This window comes from Tachyglossus aculeatus, chromosome 22, assembly GCF_015852505.1.
Source record: "Tachyglossus aculeatus isolate mTacAcu1 chromosome 22, mTacAcu1.pri, whole genome shotgun sequence".
Classification (NCBI taxonomy): Eukaryota; Metazoa; Chordata; class Mammalia; order Monotremata; family Tachyglossidae; genus Tachyglossus; species Tachyglossus aculeatus.
In genome coordinates this window covers 14,024,666-14,039,713 of record NC_052087.1, presented here as the reverse complement: position 1 = coordinate 14,039,713, position 15,048 = coordinate 14,024,666, and the positions used below count along the sequence as shown (strand labels likewise).

General features: G+C 40.0%; 1 protein-coding gene across 2 annotated transcripts in view; it reads left to right on the top strand.

Annotated features, from left to right (window-relative positions):
* GAS2 (growth arrest specific 2) overlaps positions 1–15,048 on the top strand; it is a 123,085-nt gene that overhangs the window by 27,070 nt on the left and 80,967 nt on the right. The gene's annotated exons all lie outside the window — the stretch shown is intronic.

Here is a 15,048-nt window from a genome sequence, read left to right as displayed (position 1 = left end):
CTGGTGATTAGAGTACATACTTCCTCAGAAATGTACTGTATGAGGATGAGAGAGCAGGGTAAAGATAGGCTGCATAGGTGGAGCCAGGCAAAAATGATTTCCATTATATTTTTTCTTCCCTGTGTTTTCCTGACCATCTGTCCTCTCCCTCACCCCCATCCACACATTCCTCCCAGTCCTTGGAGAATTGGTTTGCCTGGCATTTTGGCCACTAAACAGTTAAATACAGCACCATTTAAATGAATTCAGAATAGTAGTTCCTCTTTCTGTCGAAGCTCTACTATCTGAAAGAAGAGGGTAAGATCTCTAAGAAATACTCCACTAGTTGATAATCAGATTATTTTTCTTCCACCTAGTCATCAGTACTCGTGGTTCAGTTTCCAATTCTTTCGGTCTGACGTATATATTTCCCAGGCCCACCCTTAGTACCACTGGTGTGTGATTTGGAGATGGGGTTGATGTAGCTATGAGCTGTGATGCCTGTGACTATCTTTTCATGTCCCTATTGTATAAGACTTCTCTGTGTAGGATCAGCAATAACTAATGTTGTGCTTTTTTGGTGAAATAAATTAGCAGAAAAGTTTGCAACATATGCACTTTTTAAAATGGGAACACTTTCTCCATCCATTTTTTTTCTGTTGTTCAGTGATCTACTTAAATGGTTTAAGCAACAGAGGCAAGCACTGGTGGTGCCAATGGTTAACACAATGAAATCTCCCTGTGGGTGTATGAGAAGTGTGTGCCTTCCTGAAGTACAGCCTTGTACAAGAATTGATAGCCTCTGGACTAATTTCTTTGATCACATTCCACAGTTAAAAGTATATGTATATATATTTGTATAAGTATATGGGTCACTTCTTTTGGTTACCCCAGACAAAATCTGATTGATGGACATATATGCCAACATGCATATTGAGATACCGCTTTTCTGATTGGTTGCCCCAGATAGGACCTACTGACTACTAACTCTACTGTTCTCCTAAGTACATAACTACTGAGTTGGGGAAAGGAGAAAGTGGGAGCAATCAATCAATCAGTGGTATTTATGGAGTGGTTACTGTGTGCAGTGCACTATACTAAGCATTTGGGAGAGTAAACTACAATAGAGTTGGTATACATGATGACTAGTCACAAATACCTTAGAGACTGAGGGGGAATGTGAACAGAAATTACGGATAGGGGAAATGGCAGAATACATGCATGCATAGTTCTGTGGGGCTGAGGATGGAGTGGGTATCAAAGTACTTAAGGAGTACAGACCCAAGAGCCTAGACAATACAGACACGGGTGTGAAGAGGGTGGAGAAATCAGGGGTTAGTTAGGGAAGGCCTCTTGAAGGAGATATGATTTTAAACGAGCTTTGAAAGTAGGGAGAGTGGTGTCTGTCAGATAAGAAGTAGGAGGGTCAGGTCAGAGGGAGGATCTGGATAAGGAACAGTGGTGAGACAGTCAAGATAGAGGAACAGTCATGGGGAGCAGTTATAGGTTAGCCTTAGAGAAGCGAACAGTGTGGGCTGAGTTGTAGTAGGAAGTCAGAGAGATAGGAGGGGGAGAGTTGATTGAGTGCCTCAGAGCCAATGGTAAGGAGTTTTGTCTCATGTGGAGATGGTTGGGCAACCATTGGAGGTTTTTGAGGAGTAGGGAGACATTCCCTTTTATAAAAAGAATCCAGGAAGCATAGGGAAGTATGTATTGGAATGGGGAGAGGCAGGAGGCAGGGTAATCAGGGAGGAAGCTGATTGAGTAGTCAAGCTGGGTATAAGGTAAGTACTTGGATTAACATGGTAGTAGTTCGGATGGAGAGGAAGGGGCACAAGATAGAGGTACTCCGAAGGTAGAACCGAAAGGATTTGGTGGCAGACTGAATATGCTGGTTGAAGGAGAGTAATTTTTAAAAATAGAAAATCTGGTTTTCCTGAGCAGTAGCTAACTGTGGCTGGGAGATTTCCATTATTTTGGCCAGTGACAATTGGAAAAGATGTCCAACTGACATTTAAGGTACCCTTAAATTCTCTTCTACCTTCCATATTTAACTATCCATTCACCCCCTCGCCTACAGTCAGCTTCAGAAATCCTACTTATTTGTCTTTCTCTTGTCCCCGCCTTTAGTTTTCCGTTAAGTATTTTTCTCCTATCATTATTAATGCAGACCTATAATTATGTAGCTACTAATTATGTTTCTGGCATGAACACACTTGTATTCATTATGATAACTAATGTTAATTTGAAAACAAATTTTATAACCTTTATTAAAACGGCTTAAGACATTCTATGTAAGAGTGTATATTTACCAGTATTTGTGTCCCCCATATATAATAATGTACTAATTTCTGGGGTATGGGTAGTATACGCATATTGGACACAGTCCCTGTCCCACATGAAGCTCATAATCTAAGTAGGAGGGAAGTGGGTATTTAATCCCTGTTTTACAGATGAGGAAATTGAGAAACAGAGATATTAAGTCAATTGCCCAAGGTCACATATCAGGAGAGCTGAAATTAGAAACAAGTCTTCTGACCCCCAGGACATGCCATTTTCCACTAGACCATCCTGCATCTCCTTACATCTTATATATGTCCCTGAACTTTTCTTCAGTTTTTGGGCAAGTTCAATGAAGTGTTCAACCCAGTGAAAAATTACATGGACACTACAGCATGCAAATTGGATCAGTTTTTCATCCTACATTTCTAAAGAGAAGAATTTTCCTGGAAGAAATGTTGTCTGGTAATGAATAGTAATTGCTACAATTAAGTTTGCTGCACACTTATTTGAAAGTAAAAGTGTTGTCAATGTCCATGAGTACTCTACTAATCTTGATGACATCTTTATTCATTCATTCATTCATTCATTCAATCGTATTTATTGAGCGTTTACTGTGTGCAGAGCACTGTACTAAGCGCTTGGGAAGTACAAGTTGGAAACAGTCTGTTATCTCAAACAGTCCTACATACTTGAACAACACCATCCTTAAAATGTGGGTTAAATCAAGCAGTGTTTTAAAACGCATTTCTATTATCAAAATTCTTCAATTTATAACTAGAACCCTAATAGGCTTGAGTGATTATTGGATATAGATATGTTGATTACATTATTTTTCTTGTATCTTTCACATCTTTCAAATGAGGAAGAAGCAGCGTGACCTAGTGGAAAGAGTTTGGGCCTGGGAATCAGAAGGATCTGGGTTCTAATCCCAGCTCTGCCACATGTCTGTTTTGTGACCTTAAGCAAGTTACTTAACTCCCCTGTGACAGTTGTTTCATCAGTAAAATGCAGATTAAGACTGTGAGATCCATGTCGGATATGAACTGTGTCCAACTTGATTAGCTTTTATCTACCGCAGTGCTTAGTGTAGTGCCTGGAACACAGTAGCTTAACAAATACCATTAAAAAATGTGATGGTCAAACACGGAGCATGAATTGACATGTGAGCCCGTTGTTGGGTAAGGACCGTCTCTATATGTTGCCGACTTGTACTTCCCAAGCACTTAGTACAGTGCTCTGTACACAGTAGGCGCTCAATAAATACGATTGAATGAATGTGAGTTGAATAGTTCATCGTAGAGTTTGGCAGTTTTATGGTTAATGTCTTCCACCAGACTGCAGCCATTCAAATGTCATTTGTAGGCCATGAGGGAAGATGAGGGAAAACTCGACAGCCTTGTAAAACCAAGGAGGACATCTGTCACACAATTCCTTCAAGCATAATGACATTAGAGAGTGAATACTGGGGTGGACGAACCATTGAATTAGCCCCATAGGTCACTTCTTTTGTTCTGGAATATTCTGATGATATCTGGGCTCATAGAGAGGAGCAGTGAAGGATGGGGAACCAGTGAGGTAGCAGCATTTTCAAAGTCCCATCGACTTTTCTTTGCTAACCTCACCAACCTTTTTACAATGCCTCCAAATATCTGGCATCAGATTGTCACCTGATGACTCTGCTAATTCTGGAAGATATTTTGAGTGTTATGGTTTTCTGTACATCCATAATGGCAAGCTTGTATTGCTATGTGTGGCTAAAACTCCCTGTGTTGCAGCATAAAATGCTACCCAGAACCCACATTTTTTTTACAGTAAGTAGAGGAATGATTCATATCACAAGATGCCTATTGTGATTGTCTTCCAGAGGCTTAAGTTTCATCTCCTTACTCTCCCAGCAATATTTTACTTTTCCTGACATGTAGTTAATTTAAGAATTTCACAGCTGTGCAAACACATTTGCAAGCACAAGGCATGCCTGGTATGTGTAAGACGTGTGTGTGTGCTAAGAATGATTCAGGGAACTTTTAGTATTAAAAAGTGTACACAAATGAAACGTGTTAATAGACATGTGTAATGTATTTAATATTCTTTTTTTACAGCATAAATCTTTTTGTACAGTTTCCTTCTCTAGATTGTAAGCTTATTGTGGACAGGGAACTTGTCCAACAACTCTATTATTGTAGTCTTCCAAGCACTTAGTACAGTGCTCTGTACACAGTAAACACTCAAATACAATTGATTGATTCGTTCATTCAATTGTATTTATTGTGCACTTACTATGTGCAGGGCACTGTACTAAGTGTTTGGAAAGTACAACTATTGGGGTTCAGTGTTCTTTAGCATACACCTGGGGACAAAGCTGTGATTACTGACTTTCAGTTTGTTGTTTTATCCTGCTATTCAGTAGATTTCATAAGATAAAGCTAATTTTTCCTTTTTATTTTTGAGAGAATGCAGACTTGAGTAATCACTCAGTGAGTCATATTCTGGCCATGCAGTTAAATCCTGGGCTTCCACTAACTAACAGACAGACACCTAAGTTTAGTGTTAAGCAGAATGAGTACAACTGAGTCCCTGCACAGGGAGAGATCAGACTGTGTGAGTATTGGATGAGGGGGGGAAAACTAGTTCCTTCGGTCTGTGCTCGGCAAAGGATGTTAGGTGTCATTTCACAGGAGGTAATTAGGCAGAGGCAGAACACCTTTTAGGACGCCTGTTCAGGAGTTAGTTGAGGACCAGTGCTACCAGTTAGTCCATTTCCCACTGCCCCACCCCACCTTGGGCATCTGAATGCATCTATCAGAAGCACATTGGAAACCAGAATCAGTTATAGAACAAATAGCTGTGATCTAGGGAAGTTAATAATAATAATAACAACAGTGGTACTTGTTAAGTGCTTATTATGTGCCAGGCACTGTTCTAAGTGCTGGGTTAGATGCAAGTAATTGGGTTGGACACAGTCTCTATCCCACATGAGCCTCACAGTCCCTAATCTCCATTTTACAGATGAAGTAACTGAGGCACAGAGAAGTGAAGTGACTTGTCCAAGGTCACACAGCAGACAAGTGGAGGAACCAGGATTAGAACCCAGTTCCTTTGACTCCCAGGCCTGTGCTCTGTCCACTAGGCCATGCTCAATCAATTACATTTATTATTATTAATAATCTCCAAAGCCCTACTGAGCGCTCACCTCCTCCAGGAGGCCTTCCCAGACTGAGCCCCCTCCTTCCTCTCCCCCTCCTCCCCTCCCCATCCCCCCCGCCTTACCTCCTTCCCCTCCCCACAGCACCTGTATATTTGTTTGTACAGATTTATTACTCTATTTTACTAGTACATATTTACTATTCTATTTATTTTATTTTGTTAATATGTTTTGTTTTGTTGTCTGTCTCCCCCTTCTAGACTGCGAGCCCGCTGTTGGGTAGGGATTGTCTCTCCATGTTGCGAACTTGTACTTCCCAAGTGCTTAGTACAGTGCTCTGCACACAGTAAGCGCTCAATAAATACGATTGAATGAATGAATGAATGAATAATAATAGTAATTATAATAATAATAATAATTCTGGTACCTGTTAAGCCCTTACTGTTTGCCAAGCACTGTTATAAGCACTTGTGGGGTACAGGTAAATCAGTTTGGACACAATCTGTGTCCTACATCGGGCTCAGAGTCTTAATCCTCATTTTACAGATGAGGTAACTGAGGCACAGAAAAGTGAAGTGATTTGGCCAAAGTCACAGCAGGCAAGTGGAAGAGATAGGATAAGAACCCATGTCATTCTGACTCGCAGGCTCTATCCATTATGCAATGCTGCTTCCTGATAGAAAAGAGTTGGTAGACACATTCCCTGACCACAAGCTTCAAGGAGAAGCTTTCAGTCTAGTTCTTTCTGGAAGGGAGAACAAAAAGATTAGAGGGAGATTACTTTTCCTTTTATTCCCCCCTAGACTGCAAGCTCAATGCGGGCAGGGAATGTGTCTGCCAAACCAGTTGTATTGTAGTCTCCCAAATGCTTAGTACAATACTCTCTGCACATAGTGAGTGCTCAATAAATACTACCGATTGACAGATTGATTGTTCCAGAAGATGATTGTTCCCCAGTGGGAAGAATGGGACTCAGGGTGAATTGTGCTCATCTATAAATTATCCAATTTATAAAATATTTCCTGGGATCTCAGAACACTTTACAGATTCAAAATAAATGAATACTCAAACACGTCTGGGTGATAAATAGCCCTAATTCACAAATAGAAGATTCTCACATGAGAAAACCCATAACAAAAAACGGTAAAGTGAGTAGTGGTGTTGAAAACATGAAGTTTTTCTATTGTCTTCTCATGATAATAATAATTGTGATATTGGTTGAACACTTTGTACTAAGAACTGTTCTAAGTGCTGAGGTAGATAATCTACAATCAGATAAGTCCCTATTTTACATAGCCCTGACAGTCTAAGGAGGAGGAATTATGGATGTGTAATCCACATTTTACAGATGACGAATCTGAGGCAAAGAAAAGTTCGGTTATTTCCTCAAGTTTGCACAGCAGGCAGGTGGCAGGTGTACTGATTTCCTGACTTGTGCTTCCCGCTAGCCTTGCTAAATGTCGGTTGGGTTTGGATTTTTTTTGTTTTTTGTTTTTATGGTATTGTGAAGTGCTTCCTATGTGTCCTAGCACATTGTATTAAGCTCCAGGGTAGATATAGATAGATTTGACACAGTCCTTGTCTGACAGTGCTCAAATTCTTAATCTCCATTTTGCAGATGAGGTAACCGCGGCACAGAGAAGTTCAGTGACTTGCCCAAGATGATGCAGTTGACAAATGGTGGATCCGGGATTAAGCCCCAGGTTCTCCGTCTCCCAGACTTGTGTTCTTTCCACTAGGCAACACCACTTTCACAGTGCACAATTGTTGGAATTTGGTGTGGGAAGAAGAGAGCCTGGAAGAGTTTCAATAGCTTTTTTAAGTCTGAGAATAAGATGCAAACAAGAGGGAGGAAAAGCAGAAAATTATTTTCAGCCGCTGCCCAGTGATAAGAGCTGGCCATTTACCTTTGCTTTCTCACAAATCCTCGTGAAACCCTGCAAAAAAACCCATGCTTTTTTTTTTTTTCTTGCTGGGAGCAATGTAGGAGGAGGCTGCTGGAGTCAAGGCTTCCAATTTCATGAAAATTGGGGGATAAATGATGTGGTGTCCAGGGAGAGAGCTTTGTGGCTGAGAGAACAGGATCCTCTTCCACCCTGCCTCCTCTTCACTAGCAATGCAAAAATTGAGCCTTAGTAGCCTTGAGAAAGGGGGTATTCACTTCGTAAGACTGCCTAGAAGTGATCAATCTTGTGGAATTTACCAAGGGAGAATGTCTGCCCATAAAGTTGGATCAGCTTCATGTTGCTCTTCGGGTTCCTCCAAGCTGTTTTGTCCTTTTGTTTCTTTGGGTTCATTTTATTTCATTTTATGTCCTTTTGTTTCATTTTATTCCCCTCCTCATTCTCAGCTATTGCAAAGGTCTCTGAATGACTTCAAAAGGTCCAGAATGTTTGGATCACCTCTGCAGGCTATTGACAAAATGGGATATAATCTACTGTTACCTGACAGAATGCTACATTATACTCCAATGGGAAAACAACACCCACAGCTTCTGAAGATAGAATTCAGGCCTTGTTCTGGAAGACAATAGAAAGAACATCCAAGGCAGATACTTCACCTACGGGGTGTTTGCCCATCAAGAACAGGCATCCTCATAGCTCCTCAGGACACAGTGGCTAATGATTTTAGAGAATCCTGGAGTTAAGGATTGAGGACTTATTATTTTCCTTTAAAACATGCTCAGGCCCGATCTTTAAGACAGTTAAAAATCAAAGATCAAAATTGGAGAAATTTCATGAAAATTAAACAAAATTCAGACTTGGTCAATTTAACAGCTGTGAAGTCTGTTGCTCTTAAAGAGTTTTGACCAATTAAAGGACCAATTAAAGGATGGAGATTTTAACCTCAACCAGCTCAGGGGCCAGAAATGTAAATGGAAAAACCTAGTACTGAAAAACTAGAACAAACACCAATCTTTGATCTAGTAATATCAAAAATATGTTGTAGGAATGAATATACTAGACATTTGAGCAAAGATCCTAATTTCTTATTTCTGAAACTAGAACTTACCTATACTAGAATTTCATCTAAATGTGCAATCAAAACAAGGTGTCTTGCTGAGTGAAGGTTGGTAGTTAAATTGGGCAAGTGGAAATGAAGAATAAATGATTAATTGAGGAACGTGTTTACCAACTCTGTTATATTGTATTATCGCAAGTGCTTAGTACTGCGCTCTGCACACAATAAGTGCTCAATAAATATGACTGATTGATTGATTGACCAGCCTTCTGCATCAGTCAGGTTTAATCCTCAGTCAAATCTGTAATCTCCTTTTCACTCTTAAAATTATTTTATTGTCCATTGTTACTATAGATAAGATAATTAAGATATAGGAGTTCAAAAACATCAAAAACATCATGCACCAAATAGTGTGGTCCTTTTGAAAATGCTTATTCATTTATCTAATCCCATCTAAAGGGGAAAGGATTACGGAAAATGGAGCAGTTTTAGCCACAGGGTGGATTGTGCATGGACATGATTGGAATGGACTGGATGATTTGGAGAGAAAAAAAGTGAGAGAAAGTTGGTGCTAAAGTTGAATCCTGGTAAGACGTTTTTGTAGATTTGCTTTTAAGGATGCAAGCATATTTATTCATGAGCTCTTGAGTCTATTTATAAACACATAAATAGATGCAGTAGACTAAATTGTATGAAACTCTTAATTTTGTCCATGCTGTTGTATTCAGGATGGAATCTCACAGCAATTAATTTTTTTTTTTTACTGCAATTCCTCATTTGTTCAAGTGTATAGCAAGTGCTTAGTACAGTGCTGCACACAGTAAATGCTCAATAAACATCATCCATGATAATAGAAAACTGAGAAATATGCTCTTGGTTAGAAAAACATCTAAGAAACCCAGTAACCTTTTGGAAGTGCTGTGGGTATTGTCAATGATGTAATAAATGTGCACTTCTGATTATTGCTTGATAATTAATACTTGCAATTAGATTGCACATTTACATTTATTGAGTCAGGAGGCCAGTCTGTAGTGGTAATTCCTTGATGTTGAGAAGCAGCATGGTGTAGTGGACAGAGCACAGGTCTGGGATTGAGAAGGTAATGGGTTCTAATTCCGGGTCCATCACTTGTCTGCTGCGTGGCCTTTAGCAAGTCTCTTCACTTCTTTGGGCCTGTTACCTTATATGTAAAATGGGGATTGAGACTGTGAGCCCCACATGGGACACTGTGTCCAACCCGATTTGTTTTATCCACTCCAGTGCTTAGGACAGTGCCTGGCACATAGTAAGTGCCTAACAAACACCACAGTTATTATTCTTTTGTGTACTAGATTAACCTGGAGAATGCATAAAGGATAGCTAATACTCCTGTATAGATGATGATGATGATGGCATTTGTTAAGCGCTTACTATGTATGAAGCACTGTTCTAAGCACTGCGGGGGATACAAGGTGATCAGGTTGTCCCACATGGGACTCACAGTCTTAATCCCCATTTTACAGATGAGGGAACTGAGGCCCAGAGAAGTTAAGTGACTTACCCAAAGTCACACAGCTGACAAGTGGTGGAGTGGGATTAGAACCCATGACCTCTGGCTCCCAAGCCCGTGCTCTTTCCACTGAGCCACGCTGCTTCTGCTATAGCCCCCTCATATATCCTGCTCAGAAGGGAGGGGAAAACCAGCTACTTATTGCCCAAAAAGTTCTGGGGTTGAAGCTAAAGGTATCATGGTGATTTATCCATGGAGGCCATCACCTATGCTTTAGAGCCACACTGGGATCCAAGAAAAACCATTTAAAGCTGATGAGCCATAGGTTGCCAAGCCTCGATCCATCCTGCCACCTACTCATCTTGCCTTGATTTTATTTCCCTAAATTCTTTGCTCGTTTTCTCTTCCTGCCTAGAACATTCACCCCTTCCTTATCCAATAGTCACTACTCCCCATCTTTCCAGAAACTCTCCCGACTAAACTCTCATCTCCCCACCCAATCCTATTCTCCCTCCCTTCTGCACTGCCTACACACTTTGGTACTCAACTCAACCTCACCCCCACAGCATTTATGTTTATAGTTATACACTCTGCTTCTTCCTTGGCCTGTAATTTATTTCAACATCTATCTCTCTTCCACTAGATTGCAAGCTCCATAAGGGCTGTAACAACTTCATTGTGTTGCACTCTTCCAAGCTCTCAGTATGCAGTCTGCATGTACTAAGTGTTCAACAAGTGCCTTTGGTGAATTGACTGATTGCCTCCTAAGCTAATTTGTCATTCTTCTAAAGTATCTTTCCATCACCAACAATCTTGACTCTGGTATCCTTGCCTGGAAAGCATGAGATCAGGATCTTCTCTGTGGAAAATGTAAGGCTTGAAGGGTCATAAATATCAGCCTTTTTTCAGCTCTGCTTATCAATCACCACACTCTCATTGCAGATAGTTATCTTTTCTGCTGGAATTCCAATGTTAATCCAACCTTAGAATGTGGAAGATTCTTCTGTTCTGATGATTTTCCATATGCTCAATCTGTTCAGATCCTGTAGTCCCATGAATGTTAATTGAAATGACCTGCACAACATAAACACATTACCACTAATTACTATTACTGTTAAATTCTTGTTTAAAAGCAAAGGTGGCCATATAATATATACCTTCTCTTGGAAATGCTCTATAATATTCAGCTGAGTCCCTTACCTCTTTGATTACTCATTTTCTGGTGGTTCTTGCCTTTTTCGTTCCCTAACTGAAGCTAGCCCACAAAATTCTGTTTTAGGTCCCCTACTCTTCTCACTACAAGCAATCAATCAATCATATTTGAGTGCTTATTGTGTGCAGAACACTGTACTAACTGCTTGGGAGAGTACAGCACAACAATATAACAGACACATTCCCGGCCCACACTGAGATTACAGTGTAGAGTGAAGTCTAGAGTCAGCTTGTAAACTAGCCCACAATTGATTCCTGCAAACTCATCAAGTCAAAACATTACTTGGAATGAGTTTTCTCATAGGGTAAATATTATGAAGGGTATTGGTTCTTGAGTTAAGACCAGGCCCCCTATTTTTGTCCATTTACCCTGAATTGTGTATGTAGTCCATTATAGATGAGTACTATATTGATATCTTTACTGAGTCAGAGAGAGCCTACAGAGAAGAAGAAATTCTTAATCAGAAGTTAGATGATTTGTTGACCCTCCCTCTGACAGCCTGGTGATTAGTTCATTCATTCAATCATATGTATTGAGTGATAATTGTTTGCAGAGCACTGTACTAAGCACTTGGAAAGTACAATACAGCAATAAAGAGAGACAATTCCTGCCCACCACAGGCTCACAGTTTAGGGCAGCGAAGGCAGACATCAAATAAATAGGCATCAATATAAAAAATAGAATTATAGATACATACATATATACATAAGTGCTATGGGGTGGGGAGATGGGGGAAAAGCAAAGAGAGTGAGTCAAGGTGACGTGGAAGGGAGAGGGAGCGGAGGAAAAGATGGCTTAGTCTGGGAAGGCCTCTTGGAGGAGGTGCACCTTCAGTAGGGCTTTGAAGAGTGATTGGCAGATTTGAGGAGGTAGAGATATGGGCCAGGGGTTGGCGGCGAGACAGGTGAGATTGAGGCAGAGTGAGAAGGTTAACACCAGAGGAGTGGAGTGTGTGGTCTAAGATGTAGAAGGAGAGAAGTGAGGTGAGGTAGGAAGGGGCAAGGTGATGGAGAGCTTTAAAGCCAATAGTGAGGAGTTTAAAACCAATAGTGGCAATCAGGTAACCCTCTCCTTTCTGTGTCCCTCAATCTCTTCTTCTCCTGCCTCTCCTCCCTTAAAAGTTTCTCCCTTTCCTCCCTAGTTCCCACTATGATAATGTCCTGGTAGAGACGAAGTTGAACTTCAGCACTGTCAGTCAGTCAATAATTTAATATTGAGTTTGCCCTCTAGACGATAAGCTCATTATGGGCAGGGAGCATGATTGCTAATTCTTTTGTTTTGTGCTTTCCCAAGCACTTAGTACAGTGATGATGATGATGATGATGGTATTTGTTAAGCACTTACTATGTGCAAAGCACTGTTCTAAACACTGGGGGGATACAAGGTGATCAGGTTGTCCCACGTGGGGCTCACAGTCTTCATCCCATTTTACAGATGAGGTAACTAAGCCACAGAGAAGTGAAGTGACTTGCCCAAAGTCACACAGCGTGCTCTGCACACAGTCAGGGCTCAGTAAATACCCTTGAATTGATTGAATGAGTAATAGTTATTGAGCACCTCCTGTGCAGAACACAGTATTAAGCACTTGAAAATGTATAATAGAGCTAATATACAGGAGCTTTGTCCTCCAGAATTTAAAATCTACAACTAGAAGGAGGTAATAGAGAACAAATCCGTAGCTATTCATTCATTCAATCGTTTTGATTGAGCGCTTACTGTGTGCAGAGCACTGTATTAAGCGCTTGGGAAGTACAAATCGGCAACATATAGAGACGGTCCCTACCCAACAACGGGCTCACAGTCTAGATATGTTAAAGATATAACTTCTACCCAGTTGTTCAGGTGGTACAGAAGAATTATTAAGCACTTCCTAGATGCATACAAGACAACCAACAAAGATTGGGACTCTGCCCCACTGGAGTTCACAGTCCAGGCTCCCAGTCATTGTAGTCACAATTATCCAGGTGAGTATTTTAATTCATTTAATTAATATAACTTCCCCATTTTTGGTATGATTTTTCTTTGGCCAAGATACTCATTTAATATTTTAAAATGCCCTCAGTGGTCATGAGTGCCATGAGATGCAGCAAGACATGCTTCGATGTCTACCCTGGAGTTCTGATATCACATTGACTTGATGACGATCTTGCTAGCAAGTCCACTGCTGGCCTGGATATATTTAGGATCCAGAAGCGAAGTGGGTCCACAACAAGAATGAAGTTAGAGAAACCATCAACTGTCATTCATTCATGATCCCAGCCAATTGGAAGCATGCCGGAACTCCCAAACCTTGCTGACTCAGAGAGAAGATCACTTGATCAGTTTGATCAGTAAGGGAAATATTGGATACCCATGTTCAGTTGGTCAAACTAAAAAGGAACCAGCATCATTAATCAGAAGGTGATAACTGCCCAGAACCTTTTATATATTTATATATATATATTCTTTATGATTTTCTTCTTTATATGTATATATACATATATATACATACATATATATGTTTATACATTTATTTGTTTGTATACCCACATTTCTAGTAATTACTGGAAAGGTGATTTCTTTTCCTTTAGTGACAATTCAGTAGTTTAAATTCATGTCACCTGACCCCTTCATTATTTGAGATGGAACTCCTAAAATGCTTTGACGTATATTTTTGCTTCAAATAACACAGGGCTGGGGAGAGGAGCAGGGAGGAGAACAAGATTAATGTAATTTATTTAAATATGGGAAATGTAGATTTAATCAAGTTTTGACCCAAAGAATACACAACCACTAAAAGGTGATGTGATGCCTCCTATTGAAAGCTAAATAAGAATGACTAAAAAATATACCAAGTTCCTTGGGCTAGCCTTAATCACTACAGAAATAATTATTTTCATGTAGTGTGTACTGGAATATAGCATTTATTATTCAGTATCAAAACAACTATGCTTTAAAGAGGGGGAAGGAAAGAAAAGGAGCCCCACAAATTTCAAAGAAACTAACTGTATGATGACTTAGTACTGAAGTTAGTCAGCAACCAACCACCAGTTCTATCAGGTGTCCTTTAGCTGTATCTGCATAGCACAATTTTGTTGGTTCCAGACTCCATTTTATGCCAGCAGTTTGTCCCAGGACTGGAAATTATCTGGAGAATAGATGGCTATGAAGGCAAATGTTCTGGATAATTCTGAAGAAAACTCCTACTAAAACCATGACAATTGGCTGTTTAAACTGTTGAGATCCCAGGAGATGAAATTAGAGACTTTGGAAGACCGGTTAGAGTCTAAACAGACTTTGTTTAGTTGGCGTATGTAGTTGTGACCTCACAGATTTCTGAGCCTGCTTCTCCGAAATATACAGCTCTTTAAAATCCATGGGATTTAGGACTGTTCATATTTAGGCTGCTTAGTCTTTTGTCTACCTTAGGGTCAGTTCTTTACATTTTCATTTAAACCTGTTTTTGTTCATACAGCTGTGGATTGGTAAAAACAGTGAAATAGCGTGCTTTTGGAACTGAGCCAGAGAGCTCAATAATTTATTCCTTTGTTTTGTTATTACGGTTTATATGGAAGATTTTTTCTTTCTACCTCTTTGTATGTAAAATCCCCCTCATTGGTGAGGTGAAAGACAGATGCATTTTCTCTTTTAAGAGTAAGCTAACTGTATCAAACTTTATGATCATTCACATTATCAAGACCCTTAAAAATAGCACTGAGACATCCCAAAGCAAAAAAAAAAAATCTAAAAGTATTTCTGGATTCTTGGAATAAAGTGAAAAACACATCTCTTTTGTATATGATTTCACATCATCACTGAACCAAAATTGCTCCTTGCGAGGGATGGGGGAGGTAGAAGTGAACCTGACAGAATTTTTCCAAGATTACCTCATCTGCCTCACTCACACTTCCACATCCTGCGTTAAACCACATGCAGGCACATCAGCAAGACACGATTGTAAGAGAAGTCTAACTGGGGAAGTGTTTTCATGATATTTGATAG